Raw genomic sequence first — 13,621 nt, 5'->3', positions numbered from 1 at the left:
CAGGCACGAGCTATGGTGGCCACTGTTACAGTCTCCGCTGCCCATAGCTGACAAAGCCTCCCCCTTCCTTTCAGCCCACCTGAGCTCTGGTAAAGCTCCAAGGGCTCCCCTCCTTCTCCTGCCCCTCTTCAGCCCAGCCACACTCACTCCCTTGTTGGCCCTGCCCACTCTGAAAGGCCCAGTCAAACCTGACCTGGTGGGGAGGAGTCTATGCACAAGTGGCCCCAGCTCAGCCTCTCCAAGCTCCATAACAACCAACAACCCAAAGGAACCAATGTCTTCTCTCCCTTCCCATGAGACCTCCTACCCCATCCCTCTCATACACAAGAGGGTCCTCTAGCTACTTCTTTCCACACTTTTTATATGACGGCAGCTCCCTCCTGTCAGATGGCCACATCAGACTGACTCCTCTATTTCTAGTAAAGACTATAATTGTGCTGACATGACAGCCTGACAAGCTGCCCTTTCACCCCACTTTTACGACTCGTCACACTTTTATGACTCATTCCGCTTTCCTCCAGACCACCCTACTACATAACCAGATAACATACCTAAGTCTCCTTCAACACCAGATACCCTCTTAACACCCCCCACCTCCCACTTTGTGTATTTATTTTCACTAATGGTGCCTGTTCTCTCAAGTTCACCCATTCCCCACAAATCTTATCTCTTTTCACATTTCTACTTTTCATCTGCCCAAATAATTGCCAAACATCCAATGCTCACTGACTCCCCTAAATTCATCAACTATACAGACATCCTCAGACATCAAACACTCTAAATAAATCCTACACTCACAATTACAAGACATAACTAAACCCCAGCCATCTTCTCTCTCTCTCTCTCTCTCTCTCTCTCTCTCTCTCTCTCTCTCTCTCTCTCTCTCTCTCTTTCTCTCTCTCTTGTCCAAACCCTCACTTAGGTCAAGGTCACCAACAAACTCTCTCCTCAACTTCACTAACCCCTCCTTCAGTGCCTCCCACTGCTTTCTTTGTACCTCTCTTCAATGCCCTCCATCAGTCACAGTCCCTCTCCTGCAGATACCCCAGCCCCACTCTCACTAACTGCTTGTCCCTTGACAATCCAAGTCCCCCTTTAGGAACCAAAGCCAAGTTCTCTCAACCTTTCCACACCAACCCCAAAACCCTGTCACAGACCATCCCTCTCACCATTTGTCAAAGCCCCCCCAAAATCATCTATGTTCCTAAAACATTTCAATTTCAGAACCTACCTAAACACCCCAAGATAGACTATTCTGATGCAACAAAAGCTTCTCAAAGTATATGCTCCCCAACACAACCAGACCCCACTTTGAGATAACATTGCTCCCCAATTAACTTTATACGGCCAATCTAGATTCTCCTGGCTGCTCTCAAGAATTTTTAGACAGGCACCAGACAAGTACTCTTGTCAACCAACAGGATGTTTTCCTGCCTATTGTCTATTTCTAAGGATGGAATCTCTCCCCATTTATCTAGTCTTGGCACTCCTCATCACACTACAAGGCCCATGAACCTAAAAGTTTCAAATGTATATCCAAGATAACTTTTTTCTAAATTCCTTAACCTTACCTCTGTTCCTAGTTTCTCTGTACCAACAGACTTCGAATCAACTACAGACCACTCTAGCAACTCCAATGCCAGCTACAGATGTTTCCTTAAAATCTACATCCTGATGTAGCCTCACAGACTACACTTCCCTAGCCTCAGATGGTCCCACATAACCTGGACATTGACTTACACAGCCTGCTCTTCCTGCCCTTGACCAACAACTTAGCTTCCTTGGGTCCCCTAACGACAATGCGCAAATATCAGCAGAAAGTGGGTAGAAAGAATGATGCCCACTTACCCAACACCCAGCAACCCAATAATAAAACAGATAGGTGGGAATAAGCCCGGCAGTGGTGGCACATGCCTTTAATCCCAGCACTCAGGAGGCAGAGGCAGGGGGATCTCTGTGAGTTCGAGGTCTACAGAATGAGATCTAGGACAAGCACCAAAATGACATAGAGAAACACTGTCTCGAAAAAAAAAAAAAAAAAAAAAAAAGGTGGGAATGAAGGGATTCTAGCCAGCCTGAGCATGGCAAGCATGGCTCTAGCTGATAGAAATTCCAACCACACCCCATGGTTGTGCACAACCGGCAGGACACTTAGTCATCTCTGCCTAGTCATTTCCGGGGCATAAGTCCTGCACGACCCATGCCCCATAGTTACATGGTCAGTAGTTGCGCGGACCACGTGATCTATGCGCATGAGTGGAACAGCCACGTGGGCCTGTGTGCGCAGGTGTGTCCTGGCCTTTATAAGGCGGGTCCCATGTTCCCCTACCCTCTTTTGCACGTGTCCTTCCACAGGCCCGATCACCTCTATCCCTTTCTCTTTGTCTTGATAAAACTCTGGTAGTGGATTCTGTCATGTGTTATGACATTTCCTTGGGGCAAGAGCGCCACAAAAAAACATCACTAGCAGACCTTGCCCTTCTCTCCATTCTGCTTTGATAAAAAACCATTAGATTACATTCCTGTAGCTAGCCCCCAAGGTCTGTTCCCTTATTTGGCCACTTCCTCCTCCTGAGGCTGATTACCAAGGTACAGATATCAAAATATTTTAGTCCAGCTATCAAAAGCCCCCTTTGGCTCAACTAATTAACATGCCCAATTAAAATTAAATACTTCATCCTCACACAGAGTTTTCCCTTTTACCTTTCTAAGCCACCACTTGCCTATGGGCCACATTTGTCTCCTCTATCCAGAGGCAGTCAGTGCTTTGTTCCTCTGGGACAAATACCCCTTCTCTCTCTCCCTTGCCCCTTCCCCTTCTCCCTCCTCCTCTACCTCCTGTTGTTGTCTCTTATTCCCTGCCACTTGTCCCTCAGGGGTAAAGAAATCTCCTTTGTGCTGAGAACTTGGTTTTAGGGGTCCTGAGCCAATACAGATCCCTTCAGTGGGAACCTAGGGCAACCCAGGTAGCTGTAAATTTCTGTCACTTTAATTGATATAGAATCCATTTGGCTTATACTTCCTACTATAATTTATTTTTCTCAGATCTCTGATGGTATTGAAGGCTGACTGTAGCTTCGTTAGTTTGGCAGCAGCAAGTAAACAGCTCCTTCCCCAAGGCTGCAGCTACCTTGTCTGTTCATTTCATATGTAAAATCAGGCCTCATTCTCTCTAGAGCTACCAGGTCTCCAGTTGAGAAAGACAGTTTACCTGCTGACAGAATTCACTCTGAAAAAGATAAAATCAAAAATGGGTTTCAGTGTAATGTTTACACTTTATCTAAAAGAACTTGCTTTATAATGACTGTTCTCAGTACTCAACTACCTGTGTCTTTTGTAAATGATTGAATATAAGGAAAAGGTTACAAGTTTATGTGTATTTTGAGGGTCTAAGAAAATGTTTTAAGGTGTGTAAATGCAACATGTAAAGGTCTGAGGATGTAAAAGCTTAAGTTATGAGGGTCTAAGAAGGTGATTTAAAGTGTGTAAATGCAAGTTGTAAAAGTCTAGAGTGATTTAAAGTAACTGAAAAATATTTCAGATTTCTTGCCTTCTCTCTATAGTACTGTTACATTAAACTTCAAATGTTCAGAGTTTTAACAATAATTGGTGGAGCTCTGATAAGCTATTAATCTAATTCTGGTAAAGCACTGACTGCTATTATCATAGTCACAAGCTCAAAAATTTAAAATTCCTTTGGCTGTCTCCTAAGTATAGACTTGAAAGTGCTTCTCATCATGCTGAAAACATCTCTCTCCAATCCATAAATTCATTTCCCTGCACAGAGAAGAGAGTGTTAATGCATTTAACTCAGAATCATTTCTTTGTGTCCTGAGGCTTTTACTATGACTCAAAGGTATAAGTCTACAGCTTATTCTTCAATGTAGATTTCAGTATACATTACAAACAGTGGTAATGCTCATGTGTCTAAAATTTTACCTCTTTTCGTAAACTTTAAAAATTCATGTAAGCTTACAAGAAGTCACCTGAAGCTTCAGGATCCTCCTCTCACAGCTCACATGGACTCCAGATAACTACTACTGTCAATCAGCAGCTCCACCTGCCTATTCCTAAGGGTGGGATCTCCCCTTCCCAGGATGTCCTCCTTCCCCCAACTACCAGGACCAAAAGCCTGAAAATTGCAAATATACAGTCACACTAAAAAAATAAATAAAATTTCCACCTTCTCTCCCTAGTCTGTATCTGTTCAAGCAGATTTCCAATCAAGTGAAGACTGAAAACTGTTCCAAATGAGACAGCCCTAGGAGCTTCTGAAGGAATTCCCAATCAGCCTAAGCCACTGCAGCAGACAGCTCCAGGGCTCCCTGCTCTTCACTAGCCCCAGGTGGTCTCAGGACCTGGGCAGCAAGCTTAACAGGTTTCACCCCAGTCTGCACTCCTTTCTTCCCTGTCCTTTGACCATCACTCCAGCCTTCCTGCCAAACTCAACCCCAAAAACAACGCCCCAATTTCAGCTCAGAAGCACTTCTAGAAGAGATTATGCTGCCCCAATAATAATAATAATAATAATAATAATAATAATAATAATAATCTCTTACTGATAAAGAGGTTACAAAATTATTTTTCCAGTAAATAAAATACAGGTAAATGTTTAGTCCACATTGTTAATAATTGGCTATTTGTGCTAATGTGTTACTTGGAATCTATAAAAAAAAAAGATCCTTTTTTTAAGATTTTATAAAAATACTCAAGAATATTACCTAAAGTTACCTCTTCAAATCCTATAGAGATTGTTTTTAACGCTTTTATAATTGGCATATGCCATGTAAATAGAAGCTGGTGATAGAATTGCTCAATTATTATTGCTTTCATATTTTAAATGCAAAATGGCTCCTATATGTAGAACTGGAGGCTTTGGAAGTATAGGAGAAAAGGTGTTTTGACAAACAGTTATCAATGATAAACAGCCTAAATTAAAAATAAAACTATATGGGATTGAGATTGAAAGATTATTGGATTCTGGTGCTGGATATATCTATAGTTTCACAAGAATCCTGAGATCCCAACTGGCCTCTACTAGAAGTCAGGAAAATGGAGACTACTACAAGATCTTAGAGCTGTAAATAAAACCATGCTTCTCATGGGAGCAACACAGCCTGGTTTGCCTGCCCCTGTGGCAATTCCTAAACATTGGTATTTAATTGTGATTGACTTATATTTTATTGGCTGCTAAAGATTAAAAAAAAAAAAAAAAAAAAAAAACTTGTTTTTAATGCCTTTTCTAAATTACGAGAAGTTCTTAGCCTGGCTAATTTACAAATAGCTTCAGAAAAGGTACAGGTATCTTTTCCCTATCATTATTTAGGTCATGAATATTTTAGTTTTTCTCATTCACCTACTGGAGTGTTTTGGCAAACAGGTCTTATTCTATGGGTACATTCCCCAGCTTCTCCAGCAAAAACCATTACTCCTTATCCTCAAGCTGTTGCTCAGATTATATTTAAGGGAATCAAGATCAGTGTTCAAACTTTTGGTAAGGAGCCAGTCTCATACACCCAGTCTCAAATAGCATGGTTGCAAGCTAATGATAATGATTGGGCCATATTGACATGCTCCATGCAAGGTCAGTTTGATACTCACTACCCCTCCAATGATGTGTGTCAATTTTTTAAATTGCATCCTGTTATATTTCCCAAGATAGTACAGATGACTCCTATTTTTCAGGCCCATGTGGTATTTACTGATGGCACTTCACGTGGTTTTGCTGTGGTAATTTCTGGTAACATAGTAAAGAGAATGAAAGTCCAGGGCACGTCTGCCCAGATGGCAGAGGTACAGGCACTGTTGCTTGCTTTACAGGTGTTTTCTGATAAGAGTATAAATATTTATACTGATAGCCAATATGTGGCACATGCCATTATGCCTTTGGAGACAACAGCCTACATACCATCTCTTTCTCCCATTCATGAATATTTATTGCAAGTGCAAGGACTCGCTCATATAACCTTTATGTGGGCCATATTAGAGCTCATACCCAATTGCCTGGACCTCTAAGCAATGGTAATCAGAGGGCTGATGCCATTACTCATATGGCTGTCACATTAATTTGTTCTGCTTTTGAAAAGGCTACTCATTTGCATCAACATTATCATCTTAATGCTGGATCTCTTCATCATCACACAGGCATAACCTGGGAACAAGCCATCCAGATAGTTAAATCATATCCTATTTGTGTTGAATTCTTACCTGTTCCTCATTTGGAAGTTAATCCCTGAGGACTTTTACCTAATCACGTGTGGCAGATGGACGTCACACATGTGCCTTCCTTTGGAAAATTACAATATCTCCATGTGTCTATTGATACATATTCTTCTCTAATTTTTGCCTCTGCCCATTCAGGGGAAAAGGTTAAAGATGTAAAGAATCATTGTCTTCATGCTTTTGCTTATATGGGAGTTCCAAAATGCATAAAGACTGATAATGGTCCCGCCTAGAGCAGTACGGAATTTTCAAAATTCTGCCAAGATTTTTCTATTGTTAATAAGACTGGTATTCCTTATAATCCTCAAGGACAGGCTGTAGTAGAATGCTGCCATCATGCCTTAAAAACATATTTTGCTAAATTAAAAAGGGGGGAGCTAGGAGTTCATCTCTCCTCTCCACATTCTATTCTTTCCCTTGTTTTGTATATTTTAAATTTTTTATCAGTGGATTCTGCTGGAGTATCCGCTGTAGATAAGCACTAGAGGGCTCCTGTTGCAAATCACCCTCTGGTGCAATGGAAGGATCTTTCTACCGGCACTTGGAGGAGACCTGATCTGGTGTTGGTGTGGGCCCGGGGATCTGTTTATGTCTTTCCACAGGACAATGAGATTCCTCTTTGGGTTCCTGAGTGCTGTGTGTGCCCTGTGGCTACTGCTGAATCCCAACATGGCAGAGACCTATTGGGCCTTCGTAAAAAACTCTCCCCTTCTGATGCCAATGGGGATTGAGAGCCCAATACGGCCAGCCTTGGCAAGCATTAACGTAAGCCTAGGAACTGTAGCCATATGGTTGGACTCTTCAGAAGGTAATGTATGGTAACTGCTTTTTCAAGTATGTTTGAGAACATGTCACCCAGACACCTTGGAGATTAAGGATAACTCTGAAGGTCACTGACCTCCATTTATTATCAGTAGCATGCCAGCTAAGCCTTTTCACATTTTGCAACCCTCTTCAAGCTGATGTAGTACCTACTTTTCAGGAGTGGCTCTGTGAAACTTTTATTGGCCTCCTGAAATTCATCTAGCCTCTTTTGAAGATACCTTAAAATTTGTGAACCTGAATGTAGCCATTATGAGACCATTAGTTCTGCTCCTTTTGCTGTCTGTTTTTTTTTTTTTTTTTCTTTATGGTTCTTAGTTGTTTTTTTTTTGCAGAGCTGCCAGCTTAAGTCATGCTGGGATCAAGAAAAATGGGTCTTGGTGGTTCGTTTTCCTGGAGCTGTGTCCATTCCAGTGGACCGTGGCAGTTAGACACAGATGATGCTCACACGCTCCAGAAGAGAATCTGACATTGTTGCTGCCGTTGTTGTTAATTGTTATAGCAGTGGCGGCCATGTTGTTACTGTTTCTGGGATTACTATTTCTAAATTGGTTACTACAGTTAGCACAATGGAGACCCTGGCAGCAAAAGTAGCTACCACAGTTAATTAATCTTTCATTTTATTGGGCATGATAAATTTAATTCAACAGTTATATACATTTCAATTGGCTTTGAAGGTTGTAAATTTATAAACTCAAGTTCCACTTGCTTTTGGGATACCACCTTCTGAGGACTCCAATTTGCAGTAAGGCTTGTTAAGGAAGGGAATGGCTCAATTGCCTTTAGCCTACTGGCTTATGGGTGGGTTAGGACTTCTGTTGGTCTTTTCTGTGTTGCACAGATTGCAAGCCCAGCGCCACTTTGAGATCTTTGGCAGTAGTTAATTCTACAGCCCACGTGGTTGAGTCTATATGATAATGAGTATTCAGAGACAGGTAATGCTTGGGGGGTGGTTACCAACCTAAGGCAGAGTGCCTGTGTGGCCTGGGCAGGTGTCTCCATGACGGGTAAGATGACCTGCTGATGTCCCATGCAACCTAAGTCAGAAGCTCATTTTTTAGTAAAAAGGGGGGACCTGTAGGGCCCTGGCCCCCCCAATTTGAAAAGCTGCTGCCTTGCTTGCCGTCCTTGACCAGATGTCCTCCCTATGCTGATTCCCTGCCGGTTTCCTTCTTTCTGAATGCTCACCGGAGGTTCTTTGTTTGTGTAGCCTACATTTGATGTAAACAGCTTAGATGCAAGAATGTAGAACATTGGGTGGCAAACTTCTGCCCTCCGGGGTTCCTGTATTTAAGGTGTCCTCCCTCTTTCAATAAAGGGCATTCAGCATTCTGCTGTGGCAAATGACTCGCTGTTTCTTGTCTCTATTTTCTAATCCACAGCCCCTCACTTGGACATGGTGAACGGGTGGTAGTAGCGCAGGTGCTATCACAACACAATTCAGTATCCTGAATTCTAAATTCTGAAACCCAGATTCTATTGTCCTTTTTGATGCCTCCCAAGTTACTTCTTTAGATGCTTTTGGTCTCCCATAACTCACACAATTATCCTCTTCCATGGGACAGAGCTTAAATCATTACCCCAGTGATAGGATACTACAATTCCCACAGCACACCACTTCTGTTGTTCCTTTACTTCCTTCCTCCTACCCTCCGTCTGGTGCCCTCACACTTTCCATTTACCTGGGGTACAGCTCAGCTAAGGCCGGCTCACTCTGTTATGCTGTGTTTGCTGTTCTAGGAGTTTCTCACATGATCGATAGCTATTGGGGTCCAGCCTCTAACAGCCTTCGTCCAGGGGTCCAGAAGAGATGCTACCAATGGCAAGAGTAATCTGAGGGAATAAATCTAAGTACACCAAACTTCTTCAGTGCATTCACTTTATTCCTCTGAGACAAAATTCTATCTACATGCTTCAATTCTGTTCTCATTCTTAGCTCCTCTCTGTCCCTTCTCCTCCTGTCCTCTCATAGTTCTAACTAAGTTCTTTCTGTCTCCTCCTCATCTTCATCTTTGTTCCTCTCTGGGAACCTGTCTAAAACCTTACAAGCAGTAACTCTTTCCCAATACAAGGCAAAGCTTTGAAGTCCTCACAGGAGCAGTGACAGTCAGCTTCATTTGCAACCCAAAGGGGGAGAGAATAGAGGAGGTAGAGCCAAATAAGACCTCAAATAAGTCAGAAAGGGAATTTATGTGCTCAAAATATATTCTTATAAGTGGTTGGGTGAGACATTCCGAGTTTATCATAATTGTGCTCAAACTACAATCTCACAGGTGGTTAGGTAAAAGAGTCTATGAGTCACTAAATAAAACTGTCTTTAGTTTTCTGTGTCACTGTTTCCGGCAGGGTGGGGGGAAAGTACTCAATAGTTAGGTAACTTGCGTCACAGCTTGAAGCACCTTGAAAAGACCCTTTTGTTCACTTTGGCTGTGAGACAAAGGAGGTTTGAGTTTAATTTGCACAAGAAGCAGAGCTATGTACCTAAGTCCACCTGGCCTAGGTGGTGTCTGCCTATGGGTGTTTACCTTATTTCAGGAGACAACAGGTGGTCTGACCAGATGCTCTGTCTGCCACTTACCCTTGGATGCTTTGTCTGGAGCTGGCCCTGGCTTTGAATGCCTGCTAAAGTGGATAATTGCAGAAGGCAGACATCTAATTCAAATGCTAAAGGGGGGCAGAAAGCCTGGAAGTAGGGAGCCTTGCCTGCATGACTGTATCCAAGTAACTTAAATGTATATGCCCAAGGAATGATCAATCCACACTGTTAGAAATTCTTGAGGAAGCTATGAGAGCTCCCATGAAATTCATAGCAGGAACAGCTAATATTCAAAAGTCAAATATCACTAAGACTCCTTAAACATTGAACAGCTAATATTCAAAAGTCAAATATCACTAAGACTCCTTAAACATTGGCTTTCCCTCTGAAAGGCCCTTGGCTTATTCCAGGTATTAGCTTTTGTCATAGCCAGTTAAATTCCTACTACATATTCCTATGGCCTGCAGCATCACATGATCAAAACAAATAACAAACATAAGCTTTCCAAACTTTTGTTCCTTTCCAGGTATTCTGCACAAAATTGACATTCCTGGCAATCCGGCAGGACAAACTATTATTGAGCTGGCTAACAATCTATTAAAACTACAACTTCAGAATAAGAGGGGGAGTAATCCACTAAAATCTTTAATTTTTTTTTCTATAGGTGATAATGGGTATTCTTCTGTAAAGGCACTGTGCAGAATTTTCTACTCATACATTACCTGTAGGTTTTCTGGCAATATCCACAGGCAGACACATATAAAAACCACTTAAGACCTTCTTACTTGAGGTATGAGGTATGCCTGAATATAAATGTCTTTACAGTCCAGGAAAAAAAAAATATCCAAACCTGGTCCAGCAGAGCCTCCCACAGAGGCTGTAAAATATCCTTGCCCAAGTACTCTGCTCCTGGCCTGGAGGCAAGGAAAAGGGAGATCTGATAAAGGGGTGCAGGGATTTAGAGATCTGGGCCAGTCTTTTCCCCTGCAAATCTGCTCATTGTGATTCTCATCATCAGACCTCAGTGGCCTCTGCTTATGGGCAGACTTATTGGGCACTTATTCCTAAACACACTGTCCTTCATTCTGTCACTTGGATTGACGCTCCCCACTATTATTTTAAATAGTACGCATACCTGCCTGGACCCTTACTGACACAGTGCCCACGGATAGATTTCCTTACAACTATATTGGTTTCATGTTCCCCCTCCACTCACTATGTGTTGCTGTTATTAAATTCTTTTGTTATCACCCAGGATTACCTGGCTGGCTTGGGGACCAAGAAAGATCCAAAGGCTATGCTAAAATTTATAACAGCTTGGGCATCTGAGACTGGGATTCTTACCAAGGTCATTTATACTCCAAATAGACTTTCTTGTTCTGATCATAGGTAATGGGACCCCAGAGGTAAGCTTTTAAGATGGTCTGAGCGCACTACTAAACATCTTTGTAATAAAAACATAGCTGAAAGGGAGGTGACAGATTGAAGAGCACACAGAGAATTGGAGAAGGAAGAAAACTGGGTGTTGGGACAGGAACTCACAATACACTTGAATCACTCTTATCACACAGTGAATCACTCCAATAACACTGTGAAGTGGGCTACAGGTGGGTTAGCCCCATCATCCACTCTTTGATCCTATTGCAGGACCCATCTTTGGAAGTTGGGAATGGTTAACAGTGTAGCGATTATCACTAAAATACAACTCAAATGCTACCCATTTAAACATAACACCAAATAAGTAATGGTCTGTGTCAGCATGTGTGCTTATGCTCTGGAATTGGTGAGCTCCTCAGTGACTGCGCAGGCACCCTTACTGAAAGCTTAGTTTATTCAGGGAGAGCATTGCTTTGCAAATGTCTCCCGTTCTCCCCTTGCTGCTATGGGCAATAAGTCTTTCCCTTTTACATCTTGGCTGTGCTTATTTTGGCTTTGCCTGCACCAAGATGCCTGAAATAGATGAAAGTGCAGGCACTTAGGTACATAAAAGCACTAGGCAGTGTTGGGTGGGGACCCAGACCAATAAGAGATGGCAGAGCTGAAGAGGATGTAGAGTACTACAGGAAGCCAACTAAGCTATGTGACAACAAATGGTGACATTTCCTCCACCACTCACCTGACCCTCCCTAATCCATGTCTGGCCTTGCCTTTGTAGAACAACTTGAAAAATCTGCCCAGGTCAAGAGCTCCAGGCTTTCTCGCATCTGCTCATCCCCACTCCTTGCCTCTAACCCTTCTTCCCTGGCACCTGGTCATCCCTGATCCCGTTCTCTCTTCTGTCCTCCTGGAGTTTCCCCACCAACCATGGCTGACCCAGTGGAGGACAAACTGGCTCCCTTGGGTCTCCAGCCCTCCACACACCCCTAGCTTTGCTTCTCTGGTCACCCCTTTGCATCATCTTTGCTCCCCTGGTCCCCACAGCACCTCCAGTGTGTTCCCGGGGTACCACCCCACCCCCGACTCCCACCTCCCGCCTGAAGCTGCAGCTTCAATCACAACTTGTTTTCTCATCCAGCATCAACCTCATCCCATATTGCATTCCAGAAACTGAACCCTTCTGGGCGCTCCAGGAAAGTACGGCAGACCTGCGAGCACTTGAATGCACAGCCCCTGAATGCACAGCCCCTGAATGCACAGGGGGCTTGTCAGGGCTCAGTGCCCCTCGCTGGGAGCTGGCAGGCAGCACTGAGCTTTGTCCTTTACCTTAATGTGAATGTCTTTAAAGAAAACAAGCTTTGCACTTAAAATTGCTAAGATTGGTCAGTAAGACGGCTCAGTAGGTAGAGCCTTTCTGCATAAGCTTGACAACCTGAGTCTGAACTCCACCCGTGACATAGCAGAGAAGCATCTCCACAGAGTGGTCCTCTGACCTCCACACACACGCTCATGTGTACACATCCCACATAAATAAACTATCTTCTTTGATATGGGGGTTAGGAGAACAGTTAAGATAGTAATTTTGTTATATGTATTTTAGCACAGGGAGAAAATAGGGAGTATGTGTTAGTTATTTTTCAGCGCTGTGCTCTTACCCTGCAAGGAAATGTCACGAAGCACGACAGAATCCGCTAATAAGAGTTTTATTAAAGATAAAAGGGACAGAGAGTGCTCAGGCCTGTAGGAAACATGTGTGTGAAGAAGGAAGAGCCGGAAACATGGCGCCAGCTTTTAAAGGCTGGGTGGCATACATGCGTACACAGGTCAACGTAACCGTTCCACACCTGCGCAGATCACATGGCTATGCTGCGCGCTCTTATGTAACCATACAGTAACCATGCAACCTCACAGATCCTGGTCACGCCAGACGCCTTGACCCGGAAATGGCTAGGCGGAAGTGTTCAGGTCTGCCGGGCATCCTGGTCACTCGAGACGCCCTGACCCAGAAATGGCTATCCTGACCTGGACCTGGCTAGGCAGAAGTGTCCGCCAGGCATATGCAAACACGCCCGACCATGGGGGCGTGTTGTGAACCCTTCAGTATGTGAAATTAGTTTTTCCTATCTAAGGTTGTTAACCTGTCAGGGGCCAATACTCTATAACTTTCTTCTTGTAAAACTCTGGTGTACATGCCTGTTGACTCTATCACACCCTTATCCTTTGTGCTAAATAGTAATGAGACAATGGCATCAGACTGCAAGGTCCAGCTCCCACCAATGGGGTGAGACACAGTTACCACTCACTCTAGGGGAAAAAAGTGTATTTTATGCTCCCATTTTACAGGTAACACACAACCTTTTTGCAAAAACAAATTCCCTTCCTGGATTAATTTTTCTTTGTTTGTGTGGGTTTTTTTTGTGCAACACCAAGAGTATTCTTTGTCAAAATGATCCTGGCTTGAGCAGGTGAAGCCTGGGGAGCCAGACCCACCCTCTCTCCTATCACACCTCCTCACCAGCCCACCACCAGTCACCAAGAGACTCATCCCCATGGCCTCCTTCCTCCCCTTTCCCTCACAGGAGACATGGAGGCCTCTGCACTCCTGGAAGGCCCGCTTCATGGCCACTGGCCACCACCTCTGTCCTGCAATGTCTAGGCAGGTGG

Source organism: Peromyscus eremicus, chromosome 4, assembly GCF_949786415.1.
Source record: "Peromyscus eremicus chromosome 4, PerEre_H2_v1, whole genome shotgun sequence".
In the NCBI taxonomy this organism is placed as follows: Eukaryota; Metazoa; Chordata; class Mammalia; order Rodentia; family Cricetidae; genus Peromyscus; species Peromyscus eremicus.
Note: the sequence above shows the minus strand (reverse complement) of the source record.